This window comes from Peromyscus leucopus, chromosome 10, assembly GCF_004664715.2.
Source record: "Peromyscus leucopus breed LL Stock chromosome 10, UCI_PerLeu_2.1, whole genome shotgun sequence".
NCBI lineage: Eukaryota > Metazoa > Chordata > Mammalia > Rodentia > Cricetidae > Peromyscus > Peromyscus leucopus.
In genome coordinates this window covers 1,655,636-1,676,999 of record NC_051071.1, presented here as the reverse complement: position 1 = coordinate 1,676,999, position 21,364 = coordinate 1,655,636, and the positions used below count along the sequence as shown (strand labels likewise).

At 45.3% G+C, this 21,364-nt stretch overlaps 1 protein-coding gene across 4 annotated transcripts in view; it reads left to right on the top strand.

Annotated features, from left to right (window-relative positions):
• The first annotated feature begins 8,222 nt into the window (after positions 1–8,222).
• The window catches only part of Kiaa0232 (KIAA0232 ortholog), a 68,092-nt gene continuing 54,950 nt past the window's right edge, over positions 8,223–21,364 (top strand). For all 4 annotated transcript variants that reach the window (XM_028882340.1, XM_028882339.1, XM_028882341.1 and 1 more), the window contains exon 1: positions 8,223–8,379. The gene's annotated coding sequence lies outside the window, so the exon portion shown is untranslated. The remainder of the gene's footprint in view (positions 8,380–21,364) is intronic.

The window sequence follows — 21,364 nt, the reverse complement described above, 5'->3', positions numbered from 1 at the left end:
TCCTGGGATGAAACTCAGGTTGTTAAGCTTACATGGCAAATGCCTCTATCCAACCTTACCATCATTTCTTCTTAAAATATCTATCTATCTATCTATCTATCTATCTATCTATCTATCTATCTATCTACCTATTTATTTATTTTTATTTATTTTTTTATTTATGTGCATGCATGCCTGAATGAGTTTCTGTGCACCACATGCATGGAACTGGAGTTACAGGTGGTTGTGAGCAGATTAATATGGGTGTGGGGAACTGAATTCATTCCTCTGCAAAAGTGGTAAGTTCTCTCAACCACTGAGCCATCTTTCCATCAGCCCCTGTGGAGCGCTCTTGTTGGTCCTATAAGAAGAAGTTCTTAGCACAGTCACTATACAGTGTATATGGCAGGTGCTCAATGCAAGGATCCACCACAAAGCAGTCTGGAGACTGACTGGCCTCCTGGAGGGTGATTTTGGCATGAAGCTCTAGTTATTGAAACACTTTCTGCTCCAAGTGTGTAACAGTCTTAGTTGGAAGATGGAGAAACTAAGGCTTGGTGACTACTTGAGATTTAACAGCTGCAGCCAGATGTGGCTCTTGGCACTATATAAACAGACTTCCCATGTCGAGGACATTGTTAGGGATGAAGAGCAGGTCACTAGAGGGAATGTTCTCATCTCCCTCCTTCAGAGGTTCTGGGAGCACACCAAGGAGGAGGCAGAAATCCTGAAAGGGACACAACTGGCATCTCTCAGCAAGGGCTAGTCCCTTTTCCTGTGACACAGCTCTTCAGACAGCCTGGGGTTCATTTGTAGTGATATATTGTGTACCCTGATAAATTTGCCTCAAGATCAGAGAACAGAACAAGCCACTAGATTAAACATAGATGCCAGGCAGTGGTGGCACACACCTTTTTGTTTTGTTTGAGACAGGGTTTCTCTGTGTAGTTTTGGTGCCTGTCCTGGATCTCGATCTGTAGACCAAGCTGGCCTCAAACTCACAGAGATCCTCCTGGCTCTGCTTCCTGAGTGCTGGGATTAAAGGCATGTACCACCGCTGTCTGGCTGGAGAGAAACAGAGCCAGACGGTCGTGGCACACACTTTTAATCCCAGTACATGGGAGTCACATGCCTTTAATCCCAACACTAAGAAGGAAGTGATGGCTGGGTAAAGAAAGGTATATAAGGCATGAGGATACAGGAACTAAAAGCTTTTACAGGCTGAGGAGTCCTAGAGGTCAGATGTGGCGGTGGCTTGTTCCTTTGTCTCTCTGATCTTTCAGAATTTACCCCAATATCTGGTTTGGGTTTTTATAAGACCATTTAAGATTCTGACAACATTCATTCCTGAATCATGGCCTTACCTAAAGGACATCTTCACACTGGGCTGTGACCTAGAGTCAAGAACATCCTCAGTGTGATCTGAACTCAGCATAAGCACAATCAAAACTGGTGAATAGAAAGAGGAATTATCCACAGTGAATTTACACACATTTCCCATCAGCGTTTTAGCGAACTCTGAACTCCGTGCCTTGGTACAAAGGCCTGGCTTATCTGTGCTCTGTACATGGATAGATATCACACCTCATCAAAATCACCTGGACTCCCCCAGCTGTGCCCTGTCGCTTTCAGTTTCTCAGTGCACTCTGCCCTGTCCTAAATCAGGACCTTGTCCTTGCTTTTCCTGGAGTCTGATATATTTAGTCCCTACAGTCTGTCATCCCTTCCTGATTGGAAAGAGTTGGTGCTCTTCCTCCCTCTCTCCTCCCTTTTTTTTTTCTTCTTTTTGTGTTTGTGTATTGTGTGTGTAAGCCTATGGTGACTGAACGATGTAGTTCCTCGGGAGTCATGGGGTTGGGGGTAGGGGATCAAACTCAGGTCCTCCTGCATGACAAACAGGCTTCTGTCTGTCTCCTCAGCCCCAGGAAGAAGTATCTTTCTCCTTCTAGCCTGAATCAAACGTCCTGCTCTCAAGGATCTTTTTGCTGACAGTACCGCTAAATAGATTCCTCATTTGTTTCTTTTTATAGCATTTCCCACAGTTGGTAACATTGCAACTTAACTCTGAATAGTCCTCTCCAGCTAAGATTAAGGGTCCCATGGACACACTGTTGCTGTGTTTATCAATTACCTGCTAAGAGCCTAACGCTGAGTGCCCCACACTGTTGAACAGAGGGAAGTTGTGATCACTTCACTTTGTTTCCCAGTCCTGGCACATACCAGCTGGGCTGTGACTTGGTGGGACAACTGTCAGTTCTCTAAGCCTCTGTTTCCTCGCCTGAAAAACAAAGATGATGGTAGTCCCTCCTTTCCTGGGAGAACTGAATGAGATGGGATTGAGCAATGGGAATTGCCAGGAACATCATGGGTGTCACGGCTAGAACTGTGTCTTCAGACAGATACATGGAAGCCTCACCCCTATGACCTCTGTGTGAACCCCCATTTGGAAAGTTTGTCTTTGCAGATTCCATTAATGAGGATGAGGACAGTCCTCAAAGGGTTTGCCTCTGGGCCCCTGGGTGCCGGGTCTGTAGTGGGGCTGGGAGGAGTGTTGAGGTAAGGGAGTCACGTATTGGCACCTTGTGGTTGGAAGAAAGAAGAGGTTACAATGGTGACATCCTGACTTATATAGCACCCCCTCTCCCCCCAGTACCCTGGAAAGAAGGCGCCACTAACTTGTCTAGCTCCAGGCTTGGAGGTCAATAAGAGGGGTCCAGGTCCAGCCCAGCTCCGGCGCAAGGACCTGCTTCTCTACATCATCTTCTCCCTGCCTTGCTGAGCTTAGGAACAGTTCTGTAGAGGGCGGATGGCTACTCTATCTTTTCCAACGAGGTCACTCAGGGGCCCTGCTGGAGCAGCCTCCTCCACAGTGGCCTGGCTTCTGTGGCAGGCTACAGATTCGGAAGCTACTTTCATCAGCCCTGGGGTCATGTGGGGTGGAGTAAAGCAGTGGTGTAGAAAGGGACAGGGGAAGAGGAAGCATCAAAGGCAAGGTAGGATCAGAGCGCTAGGAGCCTGGGGGTGCTGATGCTGGTGTTTGGTTCACTGTGGACAGGGTACTGTTTTAGACCCTGTATGAGGATCGTTTCCTTTGTCAGCAAACCATGATGCCTGATACCATCACTGCGAACATTTTAAAGATGAGGATGGTAGTGAGCTTAGACAAGCGGGGCCTGGCTTCTACCCAGTCCCATGCTTCTCCTCCATGCTAGCCTACCTTTGAGATGGACAGTTGCTGACCTCACTGTTAAAAGCTCTCTCTCTTGAGTGAGTTGGAAGAGTCGGAACTAGATAGTCCTTGGAAGAAGTTTGGGAGGACAATGAGGGGACTTGACACTTACTGACAACTTAGTGTCTACAGAACAGGGCACACTTTTGGCTGGGTTTGGCTCCAGTACAGGTGAAGGACAGGACTATGACTCCTCTGTCCCTTCACGTATGTCTTAGTTAGGGTTTTTTCTTTTTTTTTCTGTGAAGAGACACCATGACCACGGCAACTTTTTTTTTTTTTTTTTTTTTTTTTGATATTTTGAGACAGGGTTTCTCTGTGCAGCTTTGCGCCTTTCCTGGAACTCACTTTGGAGACCAGGCTGGCCTCGAACTCACAGAGATCCGCCTGCCTCTGCCTCCCGAGTGCTGGGATTAAAGGCGTGCGCCACCACCGCCCGGCTGACCACGGCAACTCTTATAAAGGAAGGCATTTAACTGGGGCTGGCTTACAGTTTCAGAGGTTTAGTTCATTATCATTATGGCAGCACATGGCAGTGTGCAGGCAGGCATGGTGCTGAGAGTCCTACAGCTTGATCCGTGGGTAGCAGAAGGAAAAACTGTGTACCACACTGGGTGTAGCTTGAGACCTCAAAGCCCACCTCCACAGGGCCACACAGACTCCAACATACCTCCTAAAAGTGCCACTCCCTATGGGCCAAGCATTCAAATGCATAAGTCTATGGGGGGAGGTGTCATACCTCTCACATAGCACCATCACAATGTACTAGAGAATCAAAGGCCCAGGAAACTAAGCAGTTAGAATCAGGAGGCCACAGCAGAGGCTAGGCCTTGACCGAAGCCCTGGAATAGGGTTTGCGCCATTTGGAGGAACGCAGGGCCACTGAGAAGGGGAATGTTAGGAAGGGAATAGCCTTGGGGAGGCTGAAAGAAGTCTCCAACCAGCTATAGTGACACACTCATGGAATTCCAGCTACTTAGAAGGCTAATGCAGGAGGATCCCAAGTTCAAGGTCTGCCTAGGCTACAGACTGAGTACAAGGCCAGTCTGGGCAATTTTGTATGACTCTATCTCAAAATAAAGGATAGAGAGAAAGTTCAAGATGCATGTCAGTGGTAGAGCATTTGCCTAGCATACATGAGGGATTAGGGCCAATGCCCAGTACCTGTAAACAAATAAATAGGGAGAAAAAGGGGAAAAGATCTGAAGACCATGGACACTTGGACTTATGTGTCTGAGCTGAGTTGAATGGTTAGGTGCCCTACATGAGGGTGCTTGGCCTGAGGCAGACCATGGAAACACGTGTGGGCATCATCACTTAGGGTAGATTCTTATGAAATGGTATGAACCATATAACAGGGACAGGGCTGGGATGTTACTCAGTGACTGCTTACTCACTGTGTGGCCCAACAAAAGCTACAAACCTCTCTGGAGCCTCAGCCTGTAGCTGCAAAGGGTGGAGAACCCCTTTGGTTGCAAAGGTAGAGTACAGGATGGTGTGTGTAACAATGTGGGTATCATTCATGTTGGTTATGGGGAAGTGTTGAATACATTTCCCTTAATCAGTGTTGCTTCACTTAAAAACTCATTTCTAAAGTGTTACAAAGAAAAGAGGGCAGGGTGGGCCTTTGAAATCTTCCTTCCTAAGTACCTCGCAGTATAAATGGGGAAGCTGAGGCTCAGTCAGTGAGATTCGGTAGAGAAGATCCTCAATCTTACGAGGCTTGTCCTGCCTTCAACCCACCAGTGTGCTATTGAATGCCACAAATCACCCTGCAACTCCAGCCTGTTGTTCTCCAGGCATATATGTGACAAACTCGGCTTCAGCAGGTGCCCTCTAGGATCCCCACTAGAGCTGAGAATATCTGAGTCAAATGGTGTGTGTGTGTGTGGGGCAGTCATCTTCACCCATCACTGATGTGTCCTTGTGCAGGGGACAGGTCCAGTGGTAGGTGCTCTTGAACCTGGAGAGGTGAAATGATCTCTCTCTGTCTCTCTGTCTCTGACTCTCTGTTTCTCTCTCTCTCTCTCTCTCTCTCTCTCTCTCTCTCTCTCTCTCTCACACACACACACACACACACACACACACACATCGAGAGAGCAACTATGATAGTTTTTTGCACAACATGGTGAATGAGGAGCCTCTGCCACTGCCTCTTTACTGCCTCTTTCTCTGCCACTTTGTTTCAGCCAGAGGCCTCTGGCCTCCTTTGTGTTCCCTGGAGACCACAGCCATGGCACCAGAGCTGCAGTTATCCTGAGTTTACCTCTGCTGATCTGTACCCAGATACTTGAAGGAAGATGGTGTACAGAGTGGCAAATGGAAGGACACAGAAGGCCAGATTGCAGAAATGAACCCCATGGACAAGGACACTGCTCTCCCGGAAAAGGGGTCTTGATGGGAAAACAAATTCACAAATAAGATACTCTCAAGTATTGATAAGAACTGGAAGCCGAGAAACAACACAAGACTGGGAAGGTAGACTGCTATAAACTGGGCACCAGGGAAAGTATAGCTGGATGGTTGACACACCTGACCCTGGAAAAGGAAGGAGCCAGCTAAGCAAAGATCTGGAGAGCCTGTGCAAAGCGTCAGCAAGTGCAAAGGTCCTGAAGCTGGAGTCCAAATGCCTTCTGGAGCTTTTGACCAATACGATCTGAATCACAGGGGTTATTTCATTAAGGAAACCACTTCCAGTCCTTTGTGAACCTCTCCACTGCCTCCAAATCCTCCTCATCCAAGCTAATCCCTACTCACTATGAATTTTTTCTTTTACGAAATTCTTACTAAAACCTTAGGAAGTTCTAGTAGTCTGTGGTTTACGAAAAATCATCCTGTGATTCAGTAACAAAAATAAAGTTGGGGGATTGGGGAGACAGCACAGTTAGTAAAAGCATCTGCATGTAAGTATGAGAAGCTAAGTTTGGGTCCCCAGCACTCACACTTAAAAATAAATGGGAATAGGGGTGCACACCTTTTTCTTTTGTGTTTCTTTTTTGTTTGTTTTGAGACAGGGTCTCACTATGTAGCTCTAGGTGTCCTGGAACCCACTATGTAGAACACACTAGCTTTGAACTCAGAGATCCGCCTGCCTCTGCCTCCCAAGTGCTGGGATCGAAGACATGTGCCACCACACCTGGCCTAAGGGGCACACACCTTTAATCATAGCACTGGGGAGTGAGCACAAGAGGACCCCTGGAGCTGGCTGGCCAGCCAGTCTAGCTGAACCAATGAGCTCCAGGTTCAAGGAGAGGCCATGTCTCAAAGTTAAAAAAAAAATAGTGGGCTGATAAGAGATGGCTCTGGATAAAAGAGTTTGCTGCCAAGCCTGAGAACCTAAGTTTGATCCCTGGAATTCCCATGGTGGAAGGAAAGAAACTAACTCCTGAGGGCTGTCCTCTGACCCCACACTGCGGCTGAGCATGTGCATACACACCAATAAATATATCTAAAAGTATGAGGTTGAGAGTGATTAAAAATTACTGATGTTACCCTCTAGCCTCCACATGTGCTTGCCCACCAAAATCCCACGAACACATACACACAGAAAATAGTCAAAAAATGATGTAGCTACAAAGTGGCTGTGTTTTCTTTCCTTTCAGATAGTTGAGATACATTGTTGCTATTTTGAAACTTCTGTACTACCAGTATGCCTTTACATAAGGTACAGGCTAAGTGACAGTAATTTTATGAATGTACCAAAAATGTGTGCAATTTCTCCATATTTTGGGAAATGTTTCACTGCTCCAGAAGATTCCCAACGCTGTTTATTCCCACCTTTGCTCCCACATGGTCCTGGATTTTCCACTGACTCCCCGTGTTATGGAGTTCGACTGGCTGCCCAGCCATGAGCCAGGCCTAGAACAGGTAACCAAAGGATGTGTACTAAATATACTGTGGTTTGTGGCTCACCTGAGATGAACCCCCGAGGCAACAAAACTGGGAGCAAGCTGATGAAGGGAAAGAATTGGGCAAAAAGGAAGAGACCCTCGATATCATAGCCAGGGGCCTGGGCTCAAATTCTGCCTCCATCCAGAGACCCCATTCATTCACTGCCAGCCTCTTCTGAGCCTCACTTCTTACCAGTGAAACGGGCCAGTAAAGCTTTACCCTGGGGTTCTTGGGGGAGAGTGAAAAGGTGTTTGCAGAAACAGCGTGGATTCTATGAAAGCAGGGTTCTTTTAGGTTCCTGTCCCCGGTTTACATACAGAGTCCAGCCTACCTTAGCAGAAAAGTAGTTCCAGTTCTCTGCTCCACCCACAAGCTATGAGCTGAGTATGGGAACTTTGGGTCTCAGGCTCTGAACCCAAGAGCAGGGACTTGTGTCTGGGGATGCTCAGTCAGTTCAATGAACACATGACTGCGCAGGTCACTGCTCTTCTGGACCTGTTCTTTCCTTTGTACAGAAGTCACATCCCAGGCTTTCCTTCCTGGTACCTCTGACATCTATATCTGCTTTTCTAGAAGAGCCTAGGAGTCACATTTAGGGAAGGTGAGTAGGAGGGAAGAGACTTTGACTAAAAGGTTAGTGCACATTTTTGGCTCCCACTTCCGAATCTTCCAGAAGGCCTTTTATTTTTTGCCTACTTAATAATAACATGAAAAAGCCATGTCACTTTTTTTAATTGAAGTCTTTATGTTAAGCCACCCACTCCAGCCATTCCAGGACGCGGTGAGGAGGGGGCGTGGACAGGTGAAGCGCGCTAAAGGGTAGCGCGTTAAGTGGGGGCTCCCTGCTAAGCCTGGTCTGAGAGCCCCGGCGGGAGTCATCGACCCAGGCGCCGGCTTTCAAAACCTGGTAAAGCTTCAAAGTCTCAGATCCCCAGGTCAGCCTCGTGCCCTCTGCGCCTCCTGCTTCCCCCCACCCACGGCACGAGGGCGGCGCCCCGGCGCGCTGATGTAATCCCGGCGCCTGGGCGGAAGGATATGGAACGCGGCGCTGACTGGCGGGGCGCTGAGGCCGTTGCCAGGTAACGCAGCAGAGCCGCTGCCGCGCGCCGCCTCCCGCCCTCCGCCGCCTGGCGCTGGGGCCGCCGCCGCCGCTGCCGCCGCCGCCGCCGCCGCTGCCGCTGCCGCTTTACGTAAGGCGCAGGCCAGGGCCACCCGGCGCTCGGCAGCCGCCTGCAGCCCTCGGAGCGCAAGGAGAGGCTCCCGCCCGGCAGTCTTGGCAGGTAGGCTGGGGCCGGGAGGGGGGCCGTGGCGGGTGACTAGCTCGAGAGGCGCCGGGCCCGGGGACCCGCGGGCGGCGTGCGATGAGTGCGCACAATGGGCCGCGACGGGCTGAGGCGGCCCGGCCTGAGGGACAGCGGCCGAGCCTCGCCCCGCGCCCTCAGCTTTGTCCTTCGGCGGCCGGGGGCGGGCGCGGCGCGGTGAGTGGCGGGCGCGCGGGCCTATGGCGCGGGGTCGGCGAAGGTGACGGCCGAGGGCAGAAATGACAGTCCCCCCCGAGTCGCCGGCCTGAGCGCGCCGCCGCCCCGACCCTCGCGGCCCGGCTTCCGGCCGGCGTCCGCGGAGCTCCCGGCGTCTCCCGCCGGCCCAGAATCAGGCTGAGAGCACTGCGTAGAGGCCAGGCAGGGTGAGCTCTAGGGAGCAGACCCCCGAACCTGGCAGCCCCTCCCCTCAGTGTTTGCCCTTCCCTAGACAAACCTTAAAGGTTCAACCAAGAAAAAGTGGGATGGAGATAAGCTGGGGAGGAGGGGGGACATGCGACTCTTGAGTCATTTACTTAAATGGGGTTCTTGGTTCTCATCACCTGCATCGCAGACATTGCCTCGTTGCCCAAGTAACTGACAATGCATTTTGCATTTCTGAGTCTTGCCTTGCCAAAGAAACGGTGGGAGAGGATTGCTGAGGAGATGGGGACGAGCAGTTTGGAGAACAGGTGATGCCATGGAAAAGACTGTACACCGAAAACCCCACGCAGGATTTATGCTATCCGTATAGGACCCTTTGGACGACACCGTGTCGGTTTTAGAGACTTCAGATTTAAAGGGATGGAAAAAAAAAATCTGTCACTCTGCATTCTGAAGGTCAAATATTCGCCCGCAGATATTTTGGGCTGAACCATTCTTAACTAGGTCTCAGGATCTTTATGACAAAAAACCATTCTGGAACTGTGCCTTTGAAATACCCATGGAGGCTCCTTGTAATTAATACTTGTTATTCTGGATTCAATTGCTGTTCTTGTCAAATAATGTACTTTAAATTTTTATTCTTTCACAAGTTCATGCATATTTATATATAATGTACTTTTATCGTAGTTCCCCATGATCATCTTTTATCCAAATAATTAATTGTAGTTATGTATATATTCATGTGTTTGGGTGCATGTGTGTGTGTGTGTGTGTGTGTGTGTACACGTGTGTACTTGTGGAGGCAAGGGATCAATATCAGGTGTCTTCAGTTGCTCTACACCTTATATTTTGAGACAAGAAATCTCGAGATCTGCCTGCCTCTGCCTCGGAAATGCTGGGATTAAAGTCATGTGTCACCAACCTTCAGCTCCACAGACAGGGTCTCTCACTGAACCCTGAGCACACCAGTTGGGCTGGATTGGGTGGCTAGTAACTTCAAGGATCCTCCCATCTGGGGCTGCTCAGCTCTGGGATTACAATGCATGCACCGTAAAGTACCTGGAGGTCCGAACTTGAGACCTTGAGCTTGTGTGGCAAGCACTTTCCTGGCTGAGCCAGTCACACATGTTTAATCATTTAAAAAGTAGTTAGGGCTGGGGAGGTAGCCCAGGTGAAGCTCAGGATTAAATTCTCAGAACTTAACATAAAATAGGGCTTCAATTGGAGTGTAACAGGGTTTTTCATGAGCCTATTTTCACTTAAGTGCCGCCTTAGCCAGTGAAATATCAAGAGTCGAGTTTTGCTCTTATTGAGTGTTGTGGAGATACATGTATTGTTCTTTGAACATAAGGCTTTAACATGGCAACACAAGGCAAATCTGTTTAAAGGATGATCAGTTTATTTGATACACAGATTAGGAACATTTAAGAAACTAAAAAGGTGTTTAACTTGTCCCCGGTGGTCATGTATCTTCCCTCTGTGCCTGATTTTATCCTAGGGCTCTTTAAGAGCAGAGAACTTGTTATTCCTCATTGTGTGGAAATGTACTGAGCCTGAGCTTTGCCCCTGATTTATGTCATTTGACTCGGAGCAGTTAATGGCCTCTGAGCCAGTTTTGTCATCTGTGAAATGGGAAGAATGCTGATACCTGTCTTGCAGGATAGATAACCAGAGAGGGATGATGTGAAGTAATTTCATCCACACTCAAGCTCTTAAAATGCTGGTATTTCTAAGTCCTCAGATTCCCCTGCTGGCTGAAAGCAGTCACTTGTCTTCAGGCCGCTATTGCTTCCTCTCTACTTTGCCTGGCTTCCCGGATTCTCTTTCCCAAACGCATGTCAGCCTCTGGCCCTGCAAGTTTCTAAGTAAGTACCTGTGATTTGGGGCTTTGAATGCAGTTATACACACCAACAGAGTGGTTGGTGGCCCATTGCTGTTCAGCCCCTGGCGTCCTGGCCAACCCCCTTCTACATTATCTTGCTAAATCTGCTGCTGCTCTGAACATGCCAGTGTCAGACTTTCTTGATGTATAACTCTCTTCTGATCTGAGTGCCCCCAACTTACACTTTCTCTGGTTTTTAAAAGTTCTTAGAAGATACTATATCCTCTCTGGAGCCTTTGGAAGTCCTTCAGAATTAATTCTTCCTTGCTGTAGGTCTTGTCTTCTAGTTTTCCTTCCATTATTGTCCATGTGTGTGCATATGCTTCCTTCTCTTGGAGGCCAGAAGACATTAAATTCTGGCTATCATGCTCCTCCTAACATCTTGTTGGGGCCTTTAAACATATGGAAATGTGCCAGTGTTTACTAAATAAAAGTCTGCCAGTTTTGAGCATACTAATATTATAAGTAATTTTAATAAAACATTAACACCAATTAAAGTGTTAGAAATGCAGTTTTACCGTGTCGAAGGTAGTTACTCTTTAAAAGATTTCTGTGCAGTTGTTTTTGGCTTCTCACATAATTATGTCCTGAGTGAAGCAGTCAGTTTTGCCATCTGTTTCTGAACGCTCAGAATCTGCAAAGTGACTGTATTCTGCCCCATGTTGTGGGTAGGGGAACCAGAGTCCAAGCTGAAAACATTCCCCTGTATGAAGGGTAACTCTTCTCTTGGTAGATGACATGATTTTTCTTAAATTTTTTTTTTTTTTGCTCGGGTGGGGTGGGGGGGATTTAATAGAAAATATTATTGCTTTCAAGAAGACTTACTCATTAACCCATTAGTACCGGCTTGGAAAGACTCAAGTTACATTCTGGCTCCTCTGTTGCTTCCTGGGTCACCATGGAATCTCTTAACCTTCAGTCTTTCTGTGGATCAAGAAGTATCATCCCATGTCTTTTGCTTTGTAGTGAGCTGGGTTCTTGGAAATGAACTCAGGTTTCTTTTCTTTTTTTGGTTTTTTGAGATAGGGTTTCTCCGTGTCGCTTTGTGCCTTTCCTGGATCTCACTCTGTAGACCAGACTGGCCTCGAACTCACAGAGATCCGCCTGCCTCTGCCTCCCGAGTGCTGGGATTAAAGGCATGCGCCACTACCGCCCGCTGAACTCAGGTTTCTACGCTTGCTTGACAAATGCCTTTATCTACTGAGCCATCTTGCTGGCCCTGGGGGCTTTTTTTTTTAAATTTTATAATACCATTCAGTTCTACATATCAGCCATGGGTTCCCCTATTCTCCCCCCTCCCACCCCCTCCCCTTACCCCTAGCCCACCCCCCATTCCCACCTCCTCCAGGGCAAAGCCTCCTCCAAGGACTGAGATCAACCTGATAGACTCAGTCCAGGCAGGTCCAGTCCCTTCCTCCCAGACTGAGCCAAGTGTCCCTGCATAAGCTCCAGGTTTCAAACAGCCAACTCATGCAATGAGCACAGGACTTGGTCCCACTGCCTAGTTGCCTCCCAAACTGATCAAGCCAATCAACTGTCTCACCTTTTCAGAAGGCCTGATCCAGCTGGGGGCCCCCTGGGGGCTTTTTTGATGACCAGCTTTTTAAAAGAAAGATTTATTTTTATTTATATGTATGTGTGTGCATATGCTTTCCTGGGAGGCCAGAAGACTGTGTTGGATTTCTCTGGAGCCAGAGGTACAGGCAGTTATGGTCTACCTTACTTGGGAGCTGAAAACTGAACTCCAGTCCTCTCAAAGGGCAGTAAATATTCTTTACTGCTGAACCATTTCCTTAGCCCCAGGTACCAAATTTTTACCAGGTCTGCATTTGTTCCTGTTCCCCTCCTTTTTTCCTGAGTGTTTGTGTGTGTGTGTATGTGTGTTTGTGTGCGTGAGCGCGCGCACTTAGGATTAAACCCAGAGCATCATGCATTCTAGACAAATATTCTGCCAACTAAATTACATCCCCTGCTCCTCTATGCATTTTTTGTTTTGTTTTGTTTTTTTGAGACAGGGTTTCTCTGTGTAACATTCCTGGCTCTCCTGGAACTTGCTCTGTAGACCAGGCTGACCTTGAACTCAGAGATCCACTTGTCTCTGCCTCCAAGGCGTGCACCACCACAGCTCAGCATTTTTTGGGGGGAGTCTATGCATTTTTTAAATCAATCTTCCTTGATCTCTTTCCTCCCTGGTCCCCCTACCCCACCTTCCGAACTATCACTGGTCCTTAGAGAAGAATGTACATTCTCTTCCCTTGGCTAAGAGACAGTGTTGAAAGGGTTAAGAATACACTCTAAAAGCATTGCCACCTGTACTTATTCTTTTAATTAGATCTGAAATTGTATGTCTTCTTGTTACCTCATAGGTTAGGCAGCTCCCAGAACACCTGGTATAAAAAGCTCTGGGAGGGAAACTATTTTAGCTCATTGTTTCTGAGCTTTCAGTCTTATCATGCAGGGCATGGTGGCTGGAAGATCTCAACCAGATAGAAGTCAGGAAGCAGTGAAAGACAGACAGATGGGGCCAAAGACAGATACCCTAAGGACCTGTTTCCAGTGACCTACTTATTTCTGCTAAGTCTTACCTTGTAATGTTTTCAGCACCTTCGAAAATAGTGCCCTCAGCTGGAGACCAAATGTTCAAATGAGACTGAGGGGCACACTTCAGATCCGTAACATTCCACCCCAGTCCCCAAAGGTTCATGGGCACCTCATAATGTGAAATGTATTTATCTCAGGAGTCCCCAGTGTGTTATATTTCAACATTGTTCAAAAGTCCCAAGTCCAAAGTCTCTTCTGAGACTTGAGGCAGTCTCTTAGCTATGAGTCCCAGTAAAATAAAAAATAAAATTACATACATAAGGACACAGAGTAAACATTTCCATTATAAAAAGCATAACAGAATAGCCAGTGAGGATTGGACCAAAGCCAGATCATAACCCAACAGGGCAAACTTTAAATCTTGTTGCTACATGGCTGTCATCTAAAGTGTGTTGTGAGCTCCAGTGGGCTTGGACAGCCCTGCCCTTTGGCTTTGCTGTTTGCATGTAGCCCATATGACCTCTCTTGGGTTGGCTCCACTCATTGCCATCTTTGGGCTGTCATAGTGCAGGGACCCTAATCTTATCACACATTTCCTGACCTCTTAAACTTTTCTTTGAAATCTGGGTGGAAGCCTCTATGGCCCTTAAGTGTACTTTGCTTGCCTGCTAACCCAGCATCACTTAGTAGTGCCAAGATTTGCTGCCAGCTGCAGTAGTAGCCAGGCTCCCATAGTTACAGCAGCCTCAAGAGTCCTGGGTGGCCAAACACAGTAAAACAAATTGTGGGGAAAAAGCTTCCCAGGTAGCCTTGGCCTTGTTTAGTCTTGGTGTTCTTAAAGCTCTCTCTTCTCAAGAGGGAATTATTCCAAATTGTTTTATGTTTTACTACCCTTGAACCTGTGATGTGGGGGCCTGGCCACTTTCTGAGATGCCCTGAAGACACCTTTTGCCTTGGTTCTAATCCTTGGCTCTCTTATGATAGTCCTAATTTCTTCAGTAGTCACACTTCTTTGGCTTCAGCTTTACCAATGACTGCTTCTCTGACCATGTTGCAAGCTTTTCAATCTGTTTTGTTTTTTTCTTAATATAAATTTTAGGAGCTGTTAGCAAAACTCATCCACAGCTGGAATGCCCAGCTACTTTGGAATTTCTAATGGGTTACTTGTAAACTCAGCCTGTCACCATTTGGAGTTTTGGGAAATGGATAAAGTTTAGACATGTTTTTGTTACATTGTAGCACATACAGTCTCTAGTCTAGTTTCCAGCAGTCTTTGCTTCCATCTGAAACCTGTCTTTATCGTTCACATTCCTAGTGGCTTCTGGTCTTCTGAGCTCCTACCAAAATTGTCCATTAAACTCTGCTGATAGCTTTCTTGGCTTTGGTTTGTTTTTCTAAAGTTTTTCATATTCCTCCTGTAAGACTAGGTCAAAGGCTTCCAATGCACATCAGCAGCAGTCAGCAATGACCTCACTTCTCTGGGACCAGTTTTCTGTGTTCGACTTTGATCATCGTGACAAAATATCTGACATGCACAACTTAAGTGGGGGAAAGGTTTGTGTTGGTTTGTGGTTTCAGTAGTACCCTCATGGTGGAAGGACTTTGGGGGAGCAAAGTTCCTCACCTCCTGACAGCCAGGAAGAGAGAGGAAGAGAAGCAGAGAGGAAATGGGCGACAAGAGATGGACAGATAAGGTGTCCTTAAGTTCTATCAAAGAGTCCTATTCCTCCAGCTAAACCTTGCCTCTTAAGATTTCCAGCGTTTCCCAGTAAAGTGCCACTAACCTGCGGAAGACCAAGTGTTGAGCACGTGTGCCTGTGGGGAACATTTCAGATTCAAGCCACAGCACCTTTTATCTTGGCACAAAATTGCTGGCTACCTCATGATTGTCCAGTTCCTGTGTTTGTTCTTTCCACCCATCATGCTTGAAATCTTGAAGACTTTGCTGGCATATTCTTTGTACTTCTGTAACCTGATTTTCAGAATTAACTCTTTATTCTCTCATACAGTGTTTGCCTGATACCTGAATTTCTTTCCATTTAACTATTATTATAATTTATTTTATGTGCACATTGGGGTGTGCATGCACCTCATGTGTGCAGGTGTCTGTGGAGGCCAAATTCCTTGGAACTGGAGGTAGAGGCAGTTGCAAGCTGTTCAGTGTGTGTGCTGGAGAGTAAACCTGGGTCCTCTACAAGAGCAGTAAGTGCTCTTAACTGCTGAACCATCTCTCTAGTCTAGTCCCTCAAGTTGTTTTGTTGTTGATGTTTACTTATGACATTTTAGGGTTTTGTGTGTTTTTTTACTTTGGTTCTGCATGGAGGCATCTCCTGGATTTTTAATTTCTTGAGGAAAGAGAAGGGACTCTTATTTGATGATTCCTTCTAGTGTGCAGTATAATCTTTTTGCACAGTACTCATTCAATGTTTGACTGAATTAACTCAGAATCACTGATTTCAGAAGAAAAGGACTTAGGTCAAAGTAGCTTTTGAGGAGAATTTTGTGACTTAATGCAGGGCCCAGTATATAGCAGATGTGTCAGTAAGTGCAGCTTTTAGCTCATTTGAACAGGTGTAGAAAACACTAGAGCTTGGTGCCTTAGTTACTTTGGTGTTACTGTTGCCATGGTACCTGATGGAAACAACTTCAGTGATTTGGGGCTCATGGTTTCATAGGATTTTAGTCCATCTGGGGACAGCATGTGGGAACACTTCACTTCATGGTGGCAGGGGCATATGGTAGAGGCTGTTCATATCACAGCAAACCAGCAAGCAGAAAGAGAGACAGGAAATGGGCAGGGATAATGTAATCCCAGCCATTCCTCCCCAGGTGACCTTCTTCCTTCAGCTAGTTCTACCTCCTGAAGTGTCTAGTCCTTAAGTAGTTAGGGACCAAACATTCAGAACTTGAGCCAGTGGGGGATATTTCCTATTCAGATTCTTACATTTGGCTTTTGATGTTCCAAGGCTCATGGCCATCTCTTATGCATTTAATTCAAATTCAACTTCTTAACAGTTTTGACATTGTTCAAAGTCTGGTGCCAAATGGTCAGCCCTGAGACCATAGACACACAGGTAACATTATATGGATTGAACAGGTTGTATTTATATATTTAGGAAAAAAATACATGTATTTGTTTATATATTTGTGTATATATATATATATATATATAAATATAACATATGTTACACATATATAAACAATTAAAGACAAAAAAAGACTGAATTTGAGAGACAACAAGGGAGTGCCTGGGAAGGTTTGGAGGGAGGAAAGGGAAGGGGAGAAATGGTATAATTATACTGTAATTTCAAAAAATAAAAAACTTACAAAAAGAAGTCGATAAGATTCAAAGTAGTCTCTTAGCTGTCATCCATTCCATTTGTGATGGTTAATTTCCATTGTCAGCTTGACTAGATTTAGAATTACTTAGAAAAAAATGTCTGGACATATCTGTGAGAGTGTTTTCATAGAAGTTTAACTTAGGAGGAAAGACCCATTCTGAATGTGGGTGGTGCTGTCCCACAGGTTGAGGTCTGGGGCTGGATAAAATGGAAGCCAGCTGAGCACCATCATTCATCTCTCAGTTTCCTGTCTGCAGACAATATGTGACTGGCTGCCTTATACTGCAGCCATGCTGTCCCTGCTGTGAGTTGCTGCAAGTCCTCCTTAAGATGCTTCTGTCAGAGACTTTGTCACAACAGTGAGAAAAGTACTTAACACCTTATAAAGTCAAAGTGAAGTCACAGACTTTTGTGTGCCATGACATACAAACATTACCATTCTAAAGGGAGGAGATGGAGTAGCAAGGAAGGGTGGACCAAAGCAAAGTTGAAACCCAGGTTGGCAAACAGTAAGTCCTGTAGCTCCCAGGGCAGGTGGTGAGCTTCAGTGACCTGGATAGTTCTGTCCCTTTGGCCTTGCCATCCTACTCCACATGATCTCTCTACTGGTTCCATTTGGTATCTTTCTTTAGCAGATGTTCTATGCTCCTGGCATCTCCAATATCTTGGTGTCTGTTATGACTTAGCGCCCACCCTTCACAACTTTTATGCATGATCTCACAAGGAATCTGATCTTGCTCCAAATTGCTTGACCTTCCTAACAAATCTGGGTAGAAGCCTCTATATATCTGTAACTGTAAGCATTATGCATACCTGCAAAACTAGTATCCATCATATAGCTTGCCTCCAGTTTAGTCAGTAACCAGGCTTATTTAGAGCACAGCTGTAGCAGGGTTTTGAGTGCTTAGATGGCTGGACCTGGGAAAACATTCCCCTAGGCAGCTCCCATCAAAGGAAGATCTTTTATAGGAATTTATAATTGTATTCCCCTGCAACCTGTCATAGGTGAGTTTGGCCAGTTTCCCAGTATCCAATGGCAGCCCTCTTGGCGTCTGGTCTCTAATAACCACACACTTTTTGTCTTCAGCCTCCAATCCTATTCTGTGCAGAATTCACATTTGTTAAATCCTCTGTTTGCTGTGAGTTGTCACTGTAAACCTGGCTAGAAGTCTCCAGCAACAACAGTACTGTAGCCCAGATGCTCCTCTGCCACAGTAATTAGCCTATTAGCTTTTTTTTTTTTTTTTTTTTGCTTTTGTAACCTTTATTTTTATATTATGTGTATGAGTTTTTTTTTTTCTTTCTTGCATGTATGTTTGTGTATCAGGTGTGAACAGTACCCAAGGTAAGCCAGAAATAGGTGTTTGATCCTCTGGAACTGGGGTTCCAGGCATTTTTGAGCTGCCCTGTGGGTGCTAGGAATTGAACTAGAGACCTCTGGAAGAACAACCAGTGTTTTTAACCACTGAGCCATTTCTTCAACTTCTAGTCAATTTGTTTTAAACTCAGCCTTCCACAGAAGTCCCTGGGCCCCACCAGAATCATATATGATGGTCTTTTAGCATTCTGTAGCTTCTCTATCCCATTTCTATGAATTCTTTTTAAAATTTTCCCACAAATCATTTCCAGAGGCTACTTGGACATATTTAGTCTCAGTAAACCCTTCTTTTGGTATCATTTTTCTGTATCCACTTTTCATTGATTGTGACCAAATGCCCAACAGAGACAGATTACAGGAGAAAAAGGTGATTTTGGCTTATGGTTCAGTTTTTCAGGTCAGGAAGCCATGGCTGGGGAGTGTCTATGGAAGCATGTGGCAAAGGCTGTTCACATCATGGTGGATGATGAAACCCATGGTGAGATAGGATGGTTACAGATAATATACCCTCAAGGAGCTAGGTCTCCTTCTCCTATGACCTAGTCCTCCAACTAGGTCCCACTTGCCAAAATTTCTAAAGCCTCCCAAAATTATGCCACCACCTGGGAGCCAAGCAATTAAAATAAGAGTCTAAAGGGGATATTCCAGATTCGAATCATAGTATTAAGTGAATTGATTGATTGTTTATACTTTTTTTTTTTTTTTTTTTTTGAGACAGGGTCTCTGTACGTTGTTCTGGCCCTCAACATATAGACGAGGCTGGCCTTGAACTCACAGAGATTCACCTGCCTCTGCCTCCTGAGTGCTGGGATTAAAGGTGTGCACCACCACTGCCTGGCTTTGCTTGCACTACTTTATTATGACAGTGCTCACAGATTTAATTCTAACACATGTATATAAAGTAGAACTTATCTCTTCATTTATACCTGCATTACTTTATTTGCTTAGGGATGAGCTGGAGTGGGCTTTTGCACAGATTTAATCTTAAACTATCTTGAAAATGAAGAAGTTTGTAGGTAACATGTTTTTGTATATGGCTTAGGTAGGCTAGTGGAAAATTAGAATTGTTAGACATTACCTGCTGTTTTTCACTTTAATCTTTCAAAATGTATTTGGGGTAGCTGTTGAAACCTCCAAGTTTCTCCCCTGTTGCTAAGCTTTGTCCATACCATTCTGTCTCTTTTGTCTTATCAGCATCCCAGCCTCCTTTGTAGTGGGAGCAGATAGGTGAGGAATTGTGTTTGAATGTTGACACTTTAAATGCTGATGATGCTATTTAAGTTTGTGCGCTTTACTGATTAAATCTTTAAAAGTAATTACCTTTTGGTTCTGATATTACATGGATCTCCTTCCCTGGAGTAGCCTATTAGTGGTAGTTTCTTGTATTGGTTATTTTATGTTTATCTCTTTCCTTAATCATTGGAACTTGTGTATTGCTAATCTCTTAAAATCTGCTCCAGTGATTTGGGAATGATAGTATTGTCTCAGCAGATGAACTTGCTGTATTGCTAGTGTCTGTTACAAATAAAGGCATTGGGGCAGTGAATACAGAATGCTTGAGAATCTTCTCTGTGTGTGCATGTTTCTAGCCTGAGTAGTGAATGAATGAGTTCTAAGAACGTGGGATGTGGCGGGGGTGGGGGGTGGGGGGGTGTTGAGTATGGGGGTGTGGCCAAGTAAATACTTAACATGAGTCAGTTCGTTCTATGGATGTAAAACACATGAGGGTAAATGAGTGAAAAGAACTATGCCACAGTATACTTTCAGATCCCCCCCCCTCTCTCTCTCTCTCTGTGTGTGTGTGTGTGTGTGTGTGTGTGTGTGTTAGTCCTTTGTAATTGGGACAAAGGTGTTTAAATGAGTAGGAAGAGATTTGTTTTCCTTTCATCCTGGAGTCTATTTCTAATTCAACTGTATTTTTCCAAAGCACCTTTGGCTTTGGAGTAATTGCCAATGCATCACTATTTCAAAATTGAGTCTGACTACAGCTTTTGGTGTGTGTGTGTGTGTGTGTGTGTGTGTGTGTGTGTTTCTTCATTTATAACCCCAGACTTGAGTTTTTATTGCCTCATCCTCCCAAGTTGCTGCAGTGACAGACATGCAACTACACCTGTCTTTATGTTTTTGTTGCATTCTTTTGCTAGGATTCTGAAGGAATGTTAGGATAAGCTTAAAGTTGAAGTTCATTTTGTTAAAGGATATTGTGTGTGTATTAGTCAGTTCTTTCATTGCTTTAATGAAGTATTGAGGTGGCTTGTTTGCAAAGAAAAGAGATTTATTTGGCTCACTGTGTTTGGAGGTTCATGGTTAAGGTAGGTAGTCCCATTGATGAGAGTGATGGGTACATTTCCTTATGGTGGAGAGGACCGGTAGCTAGCTCCACCTTTCTGAGGCTTCCACTGCAGCGTAGCTTGCCATAATGTAGTCTCGGGTATTAATAGCTGTTAGAAAGCTTACTCTTTTTTTCTTTAAATAAAAGATTTGCTATTTTATTTGAGTGTGTGCATAATGTGTGTCTGTCACACATGTGCCAGTGCCCAGCCTCTGAGCTGGGATTACAGGGGGCTGTGAGCTGCCTCATGTTGGTACTGAGAACTGAACTGAGTCCCCTGGAAGACCAGCAAGTTCTCTTAACTACTAAGTCATCTCTCCAGTGCATAAAGCTATTCTTTATTTTATTTTATCTTATTTTATTTTATGTGAATGAGTGTTTTTGCCTGCATGTATGTAGGTTTAATACATTTTACAGTTCACAGCTGTAGAAGTTTTATACTTAGACACTTTGACAAGCCACAGTTTCATATTCAAAAATTATATGCATGCTATGAGCTAATATTTTACATGATAAAATGTTTTTCAGCTTTGACAGGGTAAGTTTTGTGGAGAAATATTCATGTCTGAGAAAGCAGAAAGATAACAGGTCCCTAAGGAGCAATTTCCATAATACAAGACTGGTCCAGAAAGTGTCCTGAGAAAAAAATTGTGGTACCTTTGATCACCAGGAACAACCAAATGAATTAATTTGAATGACAGCTTTCAATACTGGCCAATCAAAATTTTGCCTTCATTTGCATGGCAAGAACTGCTTGGCTAGTTACCCCAATTGCAAGAAGTTAGCTCTCCAGTCCCTCACTTCCAGCCAGCAGACTGGTGGTAGGTCTGTCTGGTGGGTTCTTCTATTCCTGCCCTGCTCCTTCATTGTCAATGTACTGGACAGTTGTCCTTTTCTGCTCAGGTCTGAAAGGTGCAGTCTTTCACCTACATGCCAATTCTCTCCACAGGTTTCATCATGTTTTGCAGTAACAGACATTCTGAAAACCTTCTTTTGTTTGTTCTAGGTAAACTTGCTTAGGAAAAAAAAAATTATTTGAGACAATGTCTCGCTATATAGCTCTGACTGGCTCAGAACTCACTCTGTAGACCAAGGCTGGCCTTGAACTC